Source organism: Grus americana, chromosome 13 (genome assembly GCF_028858705.1).
Source record: "Grus americana isolate bGruAme1 chromosome 13, bGruAme1.mat, whole genome shotgun sequence".
Lineage (NCBI taxonomy): Eukaryota > Metazoa > Chordata > Aves > Gruiformes > Gruidae > Grus > Grus americana.
Genome location: NC_072864.1, coordinates 20,275,150 through 20,291,642, shown reverse-complemented (window position 1 = coordinate 20,291,642; position 16,493 = coordinate 20,275,150). Strand labels below are relative to the sequence as shown.

Sequence of the window (16,493 nt, the reverse complement as noted above, 5' to 3'; positions counted from 1 at the left end):
AGTTACCAATTTTTTTTTCAGCTGCCAAATATTCAGCCTTCCTGTAAACCACAATAAACTAAAAAGAAAAAAATTCCAACAACTTGTTCTTATTTTTGCAAGAAAAAAAAAATATATCTTTCAGCTACCAGAACACTTGGCTGTGAATTGGCTTTTAATTTTAAGCATTCTTACATTAATAGTATGACTAATTAAAGAACTTATTGAAGCCATAACCCATCTAACTAAGCAGAATATAATAATGTTCAAGTGAAACATTAAATTCAGATATCATTAAAGACTTCGGTGTTATACAGTTTTTTCTGCATAGTGGAGGCCACATCTATCTGATTCCTTTCCAAAACCAAAAGTCTTTCATCCAAGTAGAAAAATCAAGAAAATCCAAGTCTTTGGGGTTTCAGGCCTTTTTCTCTGTTTTCCAGCCAACGAAGCTGTAACGTGGAGCAGCAGAACCTGGGATCCCCAATCTTGCTGGGGACGTGCACCCTTTGAGATTACTTTCCAAGGCAGAGAGACGCTTTGGAGATCCTCCATTTGCCACTTGGGACCTAATTTCTCTGACAGAAATACAAGCCAAATGCGAGCGCTCAGCTTTCAACCTAGAGCATCTTCTGAAAAAAAAACCCCATCAGAGTCCAAGCCATAAATTAATTTGGCCGCAAGAAAAGGACTGTTTATTGCTCACCGCCCACCACCATTTAAATACACTGGGATAATTTGACCAGATCAACATATTTGCAATAGGGAAATAGTTTTCCCTGCTGGTTTACATCCAACTATTTCAAAGAAAAAGAAAAGTCCTCAAAGCGTGATACTCCTCCCTCGTACGTGGGAGTTTAAAGAGCAACAACCACGCTGCGAGACCGTCTCCTCAGTGGGCTTAATTAAGTGAATTTGCCCAGAGAGCAATTACTGCCGCACGACCAGCAAGAGGAGGCGGCTGCCCAGAGTAATCGCTCTGCCTCCTGCGTGCTCCAGGAAGAAATACATTTCTGCCCCCAAAACCCCACCCAACGTTAAAATGGAGTTTGATGAGTGCCGGAGCTAACGAGGAACCCCGGGAAGTCACCTCTCTGCCTCGCCGCGTCCCTGATTGCAGATTTTCCAGCGGATGGGCTTTTATAAGAGTTGTCCCTGTACTGATTTTCTGCTGCTTTTCCATCAGTTCGAAGCACTTTCAAGCTTTTTGTTTTTTCTCGTCTACCTGCCTTTCTTGAAACACGTTGCCGTTTTTGAGACTTTCCCCCGGAGAAAGGTGGGGTGGCAACACCAGACAGAGGGCACGATGTAGAAAGGTGTCCAACAGCCCAGGGATTACAAGCTCAAGCCAAGCACCCCGGCAGCCAGATCTCTGGGTGGGTGCTGGTATCCCACATAACCTCCAGGTCTGAGGTCAGAAGCTCCAGCTACATTGATCCAGATCTGCCCAACACTTTGAGTGAATCAGCATTTTCCAGAAGGACAAAAAAAAAAAAAAAAAAAAGGTATTTCTAGAAATTTCCCATGATTATTTGCTTTGGCTCTTAAGAAGCAAGCCCCGTGCAGCTTACCCAGAGGGCATCCCAGGAGGTCTTCAGGACTCAGCATGGCAAAGCCAGGGCAGTCCTGGTCCAGTGCTGGTGACAGTCCCACTACCAGGGGACTAGAGCCCTGCAGAGGTCCCTTCCAACCAAAACAGCCGTGAGTCTACTGTCCAGCATCTCTCCCTCTCTTTCCCAGCATCTCCCTGTCTCCCTAAGGCAAGGCCGATGGCCTCTGACTTGCTGTCGTTAACGCGTTTCTCCAGGCTTCTCTTTGATTATAGAGAGGAGCAGGGAAGTTACGAGAAGAACGGAAAGATAACGTGGAGGAGCGTAGCGTGAAATTCCCTTCTTCAGTTCCAGCCCAGGCTATCCCAGCGGGCAGTACAATCAAAAACATAATGGGAATTCAGAAGTTGCAAATACATCAAAGTCTCATCTTCACAGCATATTTCTCATGCAAATAGCTGCCTGGATGTGCTGCTCAAATGCCACTCAACACCTGATCAGCTTCAGCTGAAGATAATAACCCTTTCACTTGGGCAGATGAAAGGTTTGCATCAGCAGACGCACGGCTTAGTTGCTTCACCAGCACAGAAAATGGAGATTTTTCCAAAATCACGTTCTATTTCCATCTTCAACTCACAGCTTTGGGTTTGCTACAAGGCTTCAAACAAACATGGAAAGAAATTATGCTCTAGCATTAGCCACCTGCAAAACTAATTTTCATTCAGGAAAGACTAAAAAACAACACGTGCAGCTGCAAAGTATTATTATATCTGACGATACGCCTTCTACCCCGGCAGCAACAGCGCTGTGTTATCTCAACAGCTCAGAAGTGGAAGATGTACATCCAGATGCCTGCTAAGGGGTCACAGATGGTCATTCTTGATCATTAGTTTCTGAACTCAAAGACACATTTTTACACAAACGCCAGAGTGAGGGAAATTATTCCAGGCAGAGCAAGAGAAATACCAAGTGCTGGATGCCAGCCAGGAGCCGAATAACTTTAATTCTAAAGAACTAAGCAACTTTCCAAGCCCATCATCATACCCTTCTGGAGAACCCTGCTAAATCCTTCCCAAGACCTACCCAAGTACCTCCTTCACCTGCCCACTCGCTTTGTAACGCCCCACTCCGTACAGTATGAAGTAAAAAAGGACTTCTTAAATCGGAGACGCCGCATGCAAAGAAACAGCATAAACCATATGCCAAGGCTGTCCATGACGAGAAGTGCATCCAGCCACCTGCAGCTTTGAACGACATAGGTAGACAAGCATTCGTAACATATGCCAGTTCTGGCTTTAACGTCTTTAGCCGTGGCAAGCTGGCAGTCAGGGCTCTGGGGAACACCTGGCTCTCACTTTGAAGGATGGTCTTTATCTCCTGCCAAACGTCGCCGCTTCCTGCATGGAATAAATTCAAAATGTATTTTGCAATGCGCTTCAGCAGGAATAATTCAGAGATGCATATACTGGTGCGGGCACACTTGCCCTGCACACGATTCAGTACAGACAATAACTAAAGTGAGCAGCGAGTCTTCAATAACCCAGCAGGTATTTTTCATTCAGCTCCGTTTTTTCCAGCCAGTACCGGCTATTTAAATCCCCAGAGCGGACTGAGGACAGCCCATTTGCACGAGCTGATACAGGGTTCACCATTCACTCCAGACAGAGGTTTCCACCAAACATCCGTGTTATATGAAACAGGCGCGTGTTTGCAGAGTCCATACGGATCACCGCATAACTGGGATGTTTCCAGCACTGGAGCACGATGCTTTACATTAAAACACCTACGGGGAACAGCTCCCACGGGGGCTCCTGAAAGGGAGAGAAATGCTGCCTTCTCCAAAGCAAAACTAATAACTTTATTCTTCCCTTGACACGTGCTCCATCATCGAGCACTTGGGGAGCACAGTAAGGGGGTCCGAAAGCCCAGCAATGAATCACCATTTTCCCTGAAGTGCTGGTACCACAGAGAAGAAAAACAGGGACAAAGAATTGCCCAGAAACAGAGAGAAGCAAAAGGAGGATTTTGTATGAGAGTTTTCACGTGTAGATTCTGTATTACGAAAAGCCTCATCACCTATGGTGCATGATTTGGGATTACAACAGCTTCTAGGTACTCTGGGAGACAATCTCTTTCCTTCTACTCGCCCTCGCTATCAGCAGGACGTTCATTCACCCGTTGGTTTGAAGGCTGAAGGCTAGTATCCCCGAGGATGTTTTGGCCACCTAAACCCAGGGTGCGGCTCCTTCCCGCTCCCTGCGCAGCCCTCCTCTGGATTTAGGCACAGGGAGACCAAGGCAGGGGCAGTTCTGCTGCTTTTCTACAACGCGTGGCCACGGCGGTTAATGCCGCTCAGCAAAGGAGAAGACGAGCAGCGGCGGGGGCTGCGCAGCAGATCTGTATTTAGACCCATTGAATATTAATATTTTAATATTAATATTGTCATACGGCTTTCACTGCGGCTCCTTGCTTTCATAAGCCATCGGCATTCTCATTAATACAGACACTGCCCAGATCCTGTTTTCAAACCACAGGACTACATTCACTGGAAATGCGAGCGCACAAATTTGCGCACTAGGACAGCAGAGTCCTCGTTACAGGCCAGTAATCTGGAAAACACTGATTTTTCAAGGTAAACTGAGCTGACCTTCACTACAAACAAGCACAGTGAATCCGGCAGGCTCAGGATAAAACACACCTTCACTCACTGTGTTTCAAGGCTGTTCCCTCCCTACACAAGAAGTCCCCGTGAAGCTGCTGCAGGGGCACACGGGGAGGCCAGGATGGCTCTGCTCCGCCTGCAGAAACACAGAGAGAAACCACGGGGTCCTGGTTCCCTGCTGAGCACTGCAGGTAGGGCTCTCGCTGCCCAAACCAGACAAAAAGCGTCTCAGATATCCACATCTGTTCAGCATCACCAAAGAGTCCCCTTTAGGTGACCTTCTAGTATGATGGAGAAGATCAGCAGAAGATCAGCAGAAGATCTTCTCATCCTTCCCCTCCTCCTCCCCGATGTGGAAGCCCCTGGGCTGATCCATGAGCGTGGCCGGTGGCTCTCCCGGGGACAGTCACGCCCTCAGCAGAGTGCCACATCGCCTTACGGCCACCGCGCAGCCCAGGGTCTAGGGTTTACAGGTAGACCTGCTCACTGGCATCATTCCCACCATGCCAGAAGATACCGAGTTCAGCTTACAGTAGCTTTCATACCTCCGCGGTATGGTGTCTGCATTACAAAAGGCTATTCCAGCTCTGATTGCAAAGGAAAAGGAGGAAAAAAAAAAAGAAAAGAAAAAAAAAAAAAGGATGGTTAGCACTGAATACTAAGTCCTAATTGATTCATCGTGAAGCTGAATCCCACAGGTGGGCGACACACTTTGAGGGAGCAACAGGTCCAAAAAAGCCTGGACCTGCTCCAGAAAGCCCGCGACACCGGGTGCAGATGTCCTGCCTGGCAGCGTGGTGCAGACAGGCGGTTGCCATAGCGCTCGGTGTGAGCGGTAATTAGGGATGTGACGGGAAGATCTCTTCTCTAGCCAATGACCCGCAATGCAATCGCATTTTCCTTGTAGCAGCAATAAACCTCGTAAAAACGATGCGAAGAGGCTAGCAAACTTGCTGAACAGAATCGCTGAAGTCCAAGACCATCAAAGCTGAGGTACGGACGCAGCAGACGAAGGGATCTCTGCCTCCCCAAGACCCCGTCTCGGCTGCTGGTCTTCTCCCACGGGATCCGTCCCCACCACCCAGCAGAGCCCCTAACCTCTGCCGTGGTTTCATGCTCATCACCATCCCCGAGGAAGGCTTCTGGCATGGGTTTTCCTGAGTTTGGAAAAAGGAAAGCTCTTCTGCAACGATGGCTCGTGCTTCCTCGGAGGGTCCCGTGAGTGCGCCCGCCGTCCCCCACGTGCCCCGCTCCCGTCCCCGCAGCTGTGGGTGAGGACGGTGCACGGGGTGCGAGATAGGACGAGCCTGGTTTGGTGGTAACGCCTGCTAACAGCAATATTCCTGCTTTTGCTCGTGCAGGTGATAAAACCGACATGAGCACTTTGTCTGGGTGGGGAGGATTAAACGGCCCTCGTTTGTAATACGCTTCCAGCCGCACAGCTCTCAGAGTTTCCGTTTCCTTTCAGGGAATCGATATCTACCATAAAGACCATTACAACATAACGCGTTATTTGCTCAGTTTCTCATTTTTAAAGACTCCCACCTGCTACTATATTTCAAGGCCGGTTCGGCGCCTCACTCCCTTGGCACGCTGATTTATTCTGCGGTCACAGCCACTCACCAAGCACCGGGTCCTACACAATGCCGGCCCGTTTAAACCACCCCGCAACCTGATTTCCTACCTACAGCTGCAGGGACGGGTCAGAAAAAGCACGGTGAAGACCCCAGTTGCCTCTCCCACATCTTCAGAAAGTCCCAAGCTGCAAACCGTCCCTGATGCAGACCAGATGCTTTATTTCATCGGTGCTTTCAAGACAACCGAAATAACATTTTCCACGCAGTGAAATATTTGACGGAACAAAACACTCAGCTCTAATCATCAAGGGCACCAAGAAAAGAGGCTGAATATGGATAAAAATGAAACAAATGTTCTGGATGCTGTTGGAAAACATGCTCTAAGCTCTCGTTAGTTAAAAGAGAAATAAATGTCACTTTAAAAAAAGGCAGGGGCACTAAACTGGCACCTGCGGCGTACCAGACGTTCGTTTGTTCATTCATCACCAACCGCAATATGGCATTTCAGGCTGTCAGCTGGTGCTAGGCTGTCCTGCTTTGTCGCACGGCTCCGGAGCCGGGGTCCGGGTACCGCCGATGCGCCGGGCTCAGCATCGGTGAGGCTCTGCCCTTCCTGCCCTATCGCTTCTATAAATTAGCATTCTATAAATAATTATCAAAAAATGCAGCAGAAAGGTGCAATTTTCCACAAAGTGCCGATCAGGAATCCAAATCCCCAAACTGCCCTCCGCAAAGCACGGCACCTCACTGCCCGCAGCAGCACCGCGGGGTCGGGGACACCACAGCCTTCTGCAATGCAACTGTGGGCAATTTTTCTGCCCCCCCCCCCCCCCCCATATCCGATCAGGCCACCCAGGATCTGCACGTTAAGAGCAAAAATTGGTGGGGAAGAAAATTTGGGGTGATTAAGGCATGGTCCTCTTGCGTCTCTCTTTGTACCTTGTAAAACCATTTTACAGTACGTTAAAAATAATTAACATCTTCCTTCGCTGCTTTGTCACAGGTGGCCGGAACCTCTAACCACGCACTCGCAAAAGACAAATCTCTCGAAAAGCTCATAAAAACTCCAAACAAGATGACAACACAATAAAACGGCTGTTTACAGTACAACTGATATCCTGAAAAATATATCAATGCAGCACACTGATTTACTAAGCTTAATCCAGCAGTTGGTTTCTAAGCACAGTCATCACCTTAAATAAAACAGACATTTAGTACAGTACTAAAGATTTACAAGTCTCTGCGTGTGCCAAATCCCTAATATATTGCATCTAAACCCTCAACTTGGGGTTGGTTTTGGGTTTTTTTTTTTTGGATGGATGACTTGATCCTGAAAATATCACTCTGCCCGCAAGTACATCAAAGAAAAGAGAAGGCAGGTTTAACTGCAGCCTACAAAGCTTCTAGGAGAGATGGCACTTCCAAATTTATTAAGTTGTCGATTCTTATATACACACTTGGGTCCAGTGTGTACGTACGCTGCGTTATAGCAGCTCTCGTTTAATTTACCCCCAGACAGTGCCAGGCAAGACTGGGACTATAACCCTCGGCAGGACGGGCTGTACACGCCGCGGGCAGCGCAGAGGCAGACCCCTTTGCTCTCAGGGCATTTCCACCAGCTCTGCTTCGGAAACACAGCATGAATATTTGCGATATTTCCATCACCTTGCATTGAGAGAATTGATTATTTAATTTTGGCACCCTGGTCCCACGCAGAGCCGATACCTTCAGCCCGCGTCCTGCGGCACAGCCCACTTTAAACCAAGCCCTTCGTCTCGCGTACGTTGTTTCATGAACAGTAAGTCCAGCGATTGCATCTGAGTTAACAACGCATTAATTTTGCTGTCAGGCTTCTTCAGATTGATCAGCCTTAAGGCAGACTTTTAATTACCAGCTGTTTGTGATGCATTTGGACCGCTCTGTAATGTCAACTCTGTTACTGGGATAGTTACTGGAACTATTCCGGTTTTGTGTAACAGGGGTCCCATGTTTGCAGGAAAAGATATTAAAAAAAAAAAACAAACCCAAACAGGAAGGAAAAGAATAGTTTCAACCTATGATGCTCATTTATGAAATCATGACATAGCCCTCCTGTTGCGGAGTGCTCGATAAAGTGCTTTAAAACCCAAAGACATGGAAAGTTGTCCAGATGAGCTCCCATCCACCGCTCCGCCTTTGAACCCACAAGTGTTCTTCCAGTCTGGCCAGTTCAATGTATTTTCCCAGCCGCTTTGTCAAAAGCCAACGTCATCTCTGAGCACGTTAAATCAGCATTCAGCTAGGACTGCTTCACGCGTGCCCTGCACACAAGGAGCAATCCCATGGTGGAACATGCCAAAAACAAGAGCGGTGGCGATCTGAGCAGCTAGCAGGCACCGCTCGCTCGCACTTATGCGGCATCTCTTCTTCTCCGAGGCACGACGCTAAGCACGGTCAGGTCGTCGCCCCACCAAATACCACTGAGTGCCCTTGCAAAGTCAAGGCTGCTCTTCCGGTGACAGGGACATGAACACAACAGGCATGGGAAGGCGGTGATGAACCAGTTCTAAAGGTGGAAATTATTGACGCATTCGTAACAGGGACTGGAAATCCCTGCCCGGATTTCGGAGCGGTACCATGCTGGACCCTGCAGGCCTGAGTTACCCAGAGAAGAGCTATTTGCATCAGTTTGACTCAACGCCCTTGCGCCGCTGCGGTGCTGGGGACCTGGTCCTCCCCGGGCAAGAAAGCCAAGGGATGCTGTGACTCTTCTCCTTCACAGGGGCAGGTTAACGGCACGGATAACTCTCCGTGGCTTGCAGCAAAGCTGTACTTCAGCTGCTTTTCCTCATAAACTTCCCTCCACTTCTTGGCCCTCTCATTTCCATCAAAAGAAGTAATCGCTTACGCATGTTTGTAACCTCTCGTTACTTCTTTTAGCTCAATTTTCAAAGCAAACCATTAAAACAATGGAGTAGTCCTTCCTTTTTTTGGGAGGAGAGGATCTCTCGGGCATTTTTGCACAAACTGCCAGCAGTACGAGTCAGTCAGAAATGGCCTATTTTGATGAACGAACATTTAACATTTTGCCTATTTCTACTTGATACGGAAGCCAGGACTAACGTGATTTCTATTTGTAATGTCTGTAATAGTGAGCTGCAAAAGAGACGGGGAAAAAACTAATTGTTCTGAGCTCAGCTGAATGATGTGCTAATTGCCAGAAGCAAACGAGAGCATGAGTTAAAATTAAATCAGCTTCTTCCTCCTTTTAGATTTTGCAGGTATCTTGGTTATCACCAAAGTCGTACGTAGGAGAGGAAGAAATCAGAGCAACGAGGTTGGGATACGCGATCCTTGCACGCTGTTGCCTGTGTTTTCCCAATATCTTTTTTTACTCATGTATTCTCTTCTCCTGCCACTGAAAAATGATCTAAAAAACCCTCTCCCCAAATCCAGTCCCAAGGCAGACAGCTTGCTCTGCCTACCAAACAGCAGCCGGACACCTCTGCTGCTTGATCGTGATGCCCTACGTGCGCTTCTTCAGAAAAAAAAACCCATGGATAAATTTGTAAGACTGGAGCTTAAATCAAAACACTACAATCTCTTTGAATGCCTACATGACTTGAACACAAGCAGCTGATTAAATATCTTAGTCACTTTTATGATCTTAAAGCAAGATCTCGGTACCTTTCCATTCCCTAGAAAAGAAAAGCTCTGATGCAGAACAGCCCTGCGTGGTCTGGAAAATAAGCCGATGAGCCCCAGTCCCAGCTAGAAAACCCTCCAGTGTGATACTCCTCTGCTCTTGCTTGCACAGATAAACCCTCTCTGTTCCTCATCCTTCACAGTAAACACCAGCCTGCTGCTCCCAGCTCCAATTTGCCTTGCTGCCAGCATTACACAGGCTCCCTCCAGGGACCCCGCTGAGGGGCTGCCTGGGAAAACACCTGAAAAATACAATTAGAAATAGAAAAATGTTCTCAAATGTTTTTTTCAAACAAGTTTCTGTGCAGTTTTTCCAGCTTCCTGTTCTGCCCGATGCCCTTCCCAGTGAGTGATCTTTTTTAAAAGCCCATTTTCTTTGGTGAGCCTGAGATGTTTTGTAGCTCTATCAGCACGCAGCTGCTGAACACCGGCTTTGGCACCAAGTATTTCTTCACTTAAATGAAAAGCAGAGCAGAGTATAGCGTTAAGTGGCATGTCGGCACAGAGAAGAATTAGCTAAGACTCAAAAAACATCTTCCACATAAACAGAAAGAACAAAATCTACCAAATGTCCATACTCTTAAGAGCCAGAAATTAGAGCCAGACATATAATTTTTGTGCAATCATTTTGTCCCTTTCAGAAGAGACAAGAACTGTCTCTTCAATCAGTTAATCAAAATCTCAGCTGATTATACCATCCGTAGTTTGTTTCCCAGAGAGCTAATTGAGAACATTCAATATTCAAAAATTAAGTTGGTTTCAATGGGCACATCCATCTCCGTAGCGTGGGCTTCGGCTCCCAGACAAATCCGGCACTCCACTGAATCAGGTTTGCAATGCAAATAGCCAAGATTAGGGAGGGGGAGTAAAAACAGGAAAAAAATACTCAATCATAATCATCATTGTTCCTCGCCCAAGAAGTGGAAGTCCTTTCTCTTCAAATTAGAGAGGACTGGACTGCAGAAACCTGGAGAAAAGCACGGGCAGCAGAGCACTGCTGCTAAAATCTCCCCGCCCACAGTGGCCTCTATCAGATGGACTCTCCTCCCACCACAGGACACCAGACCTGATGCAGGTTGTGGGAAGGCAAAGCATCTCAGAGGGTATGCCTGGGGGGACTGTGGTATCCCACCAAAGCGGTAACAACTGACCTTTTCCGCCAGAGGAAAATAATTACCGGAGCAGGAGGACAGAAGGCTGCCGCATGAAGGAAGCATGAAGGCGTCGAGGTCCGGAGCAGGGCTGTGTGCTGGCAGGAGGGTGTCGAGAACCTCACGTTCACTTGTGATGATGTGAAGCTCCATTTCTGCCCAGGTTATCAGCTGGACCACAAGGTGCAGCTTTAGCTTGCACACATCAAGCTTCCTTGCAAGCTACCTGCTCTTGGCTTGGGAACAGATTCTGAGCTCCTTTGCCTTTGTCTCTGACCCCTCCAGAACGCCACGTCGCTCTTATGCAACGCCAGCCCAGGAGTTTGCAGAGCTCAGAGTACCACTGAGCCAGAGAGCTGCAGGGTTGCTACCGAGACGTCTTCCTTTGGCTCCTCTCGGGGGGAACGGCATCAGTCCAGACTCCCAGCTACACCGGCAGCACCTTGCCAGCATCTCTTCCCACTCTGGATGCTGCATTAAGCTCTGCAGCCATGGGCACTGAGTATTATGTGTTTGCACAGGGTCTAATGTAAAACAATTCTGACTTCTGAGTATCATTGCAATCAGAGTTACAGAGAAGTAAAATTCACCCATGCAAGCTATCAGCCCAATTTTGGGAGTTTCTGAGCCTTGCAAATGCTCTGCTGATGTTTGCAGAGGGCAGAAATCAGACACGACCTGGGGGGGGGATTTTTCCTAGGTGAGTTAGAGGAGGAAGAGGAGTGGGGAGGCCAGGGAGGAGGAACACACACTGCCGTGCTCCCTCCCTCTCCTTAGAGGCCTTTGCACTGGCACTGATGCTCTGCACGCCCGTCTCCAGCTCTAAAATGTACACCATAACCAGCAAGCCACAACTGCAGGAGGCAACTTGCTCCTGCTCATATCCCTCATTAGCACTAACACGATCTTCACAGCTTCTCCTGTGCAATTAACAGCCAGTGAAATATAGACTTGTCCCTCCTCGTTTGCTCTGCTTCCATTAACCTTAAGCGAGCCGCGCTCACAGCCCGGCCCTGAGGAGCAGCTGTCCCAGCCGTGACCGCCCGGGGCTGGACGCACTTCAGCCAGCTTTGCTTTGCAGATCGCTCCCACCAGCAGCTACGCTCGGGACTGCAGCTGCTTCAACACCCCGCGCAGGGCCAGGTACGCCCCCGCTCCCTGCAGAAGCTCCCACCCAAAGCTCCCACCCTGCCTGCACCGGCACTGCGGGTCTCTCGAAATGCTCGTGCTGGAAGCGGCACGGACGTGCCAGCGCATCGCTCTCCGGGCTGACACGCTCCGCTTCGCCGCGCGGTAAATTAGTGCAGGCAGAGAAGTTCATCAGCATTGTTGCATGGTGGCCCTGCGCAGCTCTGCCTCCCCCCGCTCTGGGGTTGAACACGGCACTCGGGTTGGTGGCTGCCCTGACTGCACCCCGCCGCATCCCTGCGCCCCAAAGCGCCCCCGAATTATCTCTGATTTATAGCACGAGTCCCTGTGGTATCTGGGCGGCTGAGGGGACAGGAAGGAAGGTGGCTCCACGTTTCCAGGAAGGGTGTTGTTCAGCATCCGGGGGCTGATGTTCTCCCATCCAGCCCCCACCATTGCCCCTCCGAGCACAGCCCTGCGTAACCGCCACCAAGGGCGGGAGGCGGCTCGCTGCCGAATGCAGCGCGGGCTGGAGAACCCGATCGTCTTCGGCTCTCCGTTTGTCACAACCCTCCAGCAGAAGTGACAGTCTGGGGAAGCTGTGAAGGGCTTCTGAGAAGAGACGCCGCTTCTGTTAATTATCCTACATGCACACTCCAACCTTTTCTAGTGTTTGCCACTGGAGAGAAGAGCTCATTTAGAGAGAGGGGGGAAAAAAATTAAAGCAATTAAAAGAATAGCTATCAGCCTAGCGAAGAGATAACAAACGTCAGAGCAGCAGAATGCTAATGTCATGTTCTTGGCTCCTTGTGAATGGACCTGTACAGCTCATCGGAGAAGTCCTGCTCCAGCGACTGGATCTCTCCCCAAAGGATTGTCCTCTGCAGCTATGAAAAATGTACGAGACAGAAAAGGAATTTTTAAAATCCCCTGCCAGGACTAAATTAGTTTGGTCAACAGCCGTGGCTGACCTCCCCCTGCTTTCACAAGGACTGAGAGCTGCTCCTTCCCTCCGAGGGGACGCAGAGCCGGTGTAAGCGCTGGCCCAGGGAGCTGGAAGGAGGTGGGAACCGTGGGTCAGACAAAGCAAGTTCCGTCCAGTAGCAAAGGAACATTTTGAGAGGGTTTCATCTGGTCGTTTGTGACCCTAAAACTGTTGGACTTTCCATTTGTAATGATTTTTTCCTTTTAAAACTGATACATGTCGTTAGAAAAGGTAAGAAAGGGTAGAGATAATTCTGCAAATATAACAGGATTTCCCAGGTGAACATCAATCGGATGTTTTATAAAGCCCTGATCTGCCATGAAACCAAATATATATATTTAAATATGTGTGTGTACATATCATGCACCTAATCTGTGCAATTCCAGTAGCACTGATATTAATAGTAACGTATCCTTACGTCCCCATTAATCTTCAGGCAGCTCCCCATAAAGCACTGCTGAAACCTCCTGAAATAGCAACTAAAGCCAATAATGAAAAACCACCTAGCAACATCTTGCTTTTGCCTCCTGCTCTGGTTGGGAGGAGGGAAGGAGGGCAGCCAGCGCGAGCAATGCAGAGAAAAAACGCCATTTGATCATCGTTTTTATGCAACAGCAGGTTTACAAATTTTTTTTTTTCCCCCCAAAAAAAGGATTGAAATACGTGACACGTCCCTGCTGCCAGATGAAATAACCAGCCACGAGGGGACTTAGAGCGCAGTCCTCGCACCCTGCACGGACGGCAGGTTCTCTTAGGGAGATACCTGGTAATAAAACCCCGGGGCGGGTGTTTGGAGCCCATGCCCTCCACGCCACATCCTAGAGACTCTTCCCAAGCAGTCAAGAAGAAAGAATTAATGCCCCTGGGCTCTTCTAGGGTATCTCATTTCAGTTAAGCATCCTCCTAACCACACCGTGCTGGCGAGGAGGTGTTTTACGGGAGGACTGCGATTGCGGAGACAGAAGCCCACCTCCCAGCCGCAGCGCATTGCGAATGACTCCCCGCAGCAGAACAGCTACTCCTCCATCATTAACCAACCTCGTCTTCCCACTCATCTGCCCAGCTGCCCTCCTTCCCACCGTCTCCCCAACTAAAGCAAGTCGAGAAAACGATACAGACATTCATTTTGGCTATTCTAGTAAGGCAGCTCCCTGCTCCTAAAAATACTCCAGGAAATTGAATCAACATTTTGTAATTTGGCTGGTAACAGCAATTACTAATAATCAGCAGGAACACAATTTTCTTCATTTTCTACTCTAGCTGTAATGTAATTTCAATAGCAAACTTTGTTTGGCACGCTAAACAAACATGATCGGCAATATGAGAAAACCAGAGATAAAACGGAGTATCAAAAAACAGCTCTAAAAATAAACAAACTTCTATTAAATAGCAAATAATTGCCATTCAAGCAGCCTTTTGGAAAGATAAAGTTAATATTGTCCCTATGTTCCCCTGTAAAATGGAAAAATGAAAGCTCCACTCCTCTTGCTCAGTGGCAGCAGCACTCGAAACTGCAACCCTAACGCTCGGGCATGCCGGCGGCTGGAGGCAGCACCCTTCCTGCCCGACCTCCCACAGACCCGCCGATTTACTGCGCGGGGAACAGAAGACAGGGCAAGGTGAAGAGCACGCACACGACTTGAAGGACTGTACTAGATGCAAGACTGCAGTCAAGCGAACTACTCGTTTCATAGTGAGAAGCACTTTTGCACAAGGAGGCCCGGCTCTGAAATAGGTTTTCTGGAGCCTGAGACAGCTCTTGCAGATAAAAAACAATGAATATTTTCTTTCCCCAACGTGATCAATTTGCTGTAGGTGTCTATGCTTTCCAAATCAATACGCAAGTGCTAATGTGATGCAAGGATTTAACTTGGAAGGGTGACCAACTCCTTGTTTTCCCTTTCAGCCAAGAACAGCAGATGCTACACCGCTCTGTGCAAGTATCGGTCCCTACCGGGTATTGATGACTGCATCAAGCCAGCTTGGCAAAAAAAAACCAAACCAGAAACTACTGAATTGTGGGAACTCTTTGCCACGCTCAGGTGTTGTTCACAGCAAGACCGCTCTTGCCGGCAGCACTGTTGCACGACATGGAGCAATGGCACATTTCCTCTCTGTCCACTGTAGAAGACATCCCCTACTAAGGCTCGGAGCAAGCTGCGGGTTCTCTACAAGCCCCAAGCAAAAACCGGACTGCAATCCAGCTTCCCATTTCAAGAAGGGCAGGAGAAACATCCACACGCTAAACCTCGTACACCTCGGTTTACACCTCAGCTGTCTGCATCCTTTCACAGGCCAGATGAAAACTGATAGGTCAGGCAACGCTGCGACTTATTTCAGAATAGAGGCAGGCGAGCACCCGAGTCCCGGAGCCTACAGACGGCCCACCCGGGAGCATTGCCTGGAGCTCAATAATTAGACCCACAAAGCTTAAGGCGGCATATTTCATTTCCTTTTGAGAGTTCAGCTTGGTAAAAGCCTGTACTTTTTATTCCCAGGACTTCCACATTATTTTATTTTAACCCCAAGGCGTCCAACCACTTTAAAACTAAATAAATTTTTAAAAAATCTCAGCAGATACCCAAAGTATTTCAGTACTTCCACTTCCATCAGGTTGTACCACATGCTGAAAAAATGGTGATGATTTCAGGACAGAAAAAAAAAGTTTAAACTAGCTTGAAGTTTTGGAATAAAGCGCAATGACTGTTTCAACAATCCTGGAGCAACTTCATGCAGCCCCAGTGTTTAATGAAAGCTAATTAATGTGATGGCACAAACGAAGGGGGTAGGAATACACAAAATCCTCTCTCCTCCCAGCATCTGGGCTCCATCGTGCTCTGCTCTGCAGGACTGGCGTCCTACGCTCTGCAAATAACACTGCAGACTTGCAGCAATCACGTAGCGTCTACCAAAGAGGAACCATTAGAAGGGACGGATCATTCCCCGCTCACCGTAGTTACAAGATCACTAAGTTCCTTTGATTAATTATTCAGTGAATAGTACATAGCAAGCCGGTCTTTGGCATTTCCGATCTTGGAATAAACTTTGGAAAGTGCACACCTCGGAAAGACGGGATTTTGAGAAACCTCACTTTTCCTTTGCTCTCGGAAACGCCTTCAGCAGCAGCCCCTGTACCGGGCTGAGGAATTTTACATCTGCGGCTTGGGTGCCAGCGCACTCCAGAGCAATCACTGCTTTCCAGGGGATATTTGGGCTGGGTGGCGAAGCACGCACCACTCACACAGGCAAGACTTGATCCACCTGCTGTCAGAAAGCTTTATAATTAACCAGACTATTATTTTTTAAAGCGCTTACAGTAAGACTTCTCATTTGAAATTGGATTCTCTTTTCATCCGCCTTTTGGACAGATTTTTTCCTCTCTAGAGGAATGAGAGTCACACTGGAATATGACTCAAAGCTGGCTTTCGTTTTTATCCCCAAACAGCCTAAACCACTCAGGCTCTTGAAGACGGGTTCCTCTTGGAAAGAGGAAACCCCCCGGGGGGCTGCGTCCTTTGTGCCGGTGCCCAGAGCCGTCGCTAGCTGCTGGCGGGGGGGTCCCACAGACCCCCACGGGTTCATGCCAATCCCGAACGCTGCCGGTGCCAGGCGCTTGTCGGGGGCTCGCAAACATCTCAGACCCCGCCAGCGGCAAGGGCGGTCAGAGGGGGCACTGAGGGAGAGGAGGGCAAAGGGGCTGCTAACGAGCGTGTCACCTTAATTTGATAGCTCGGTGCAGCCTGCGAAAGCTTGATCTCAGCGAGAGCAGTCAGGTGC

General features: G+C 48.6%; 1 protein-coding gene across 3 annotated transcripts in view; it reads right to left on the bottom strand.

The window, feature by feature from the left end:
• NECAB2 (N-terminal EF-hand calcium binding protein 2) overlaps positions 1-16,493 on the bottom strand; it is an 82,843-nt gene that overhangs the window by 26,135 nt on the left and 40,215 nt on the right. The gene's annotated exons all lie outside the window — the stretch shown is intronic.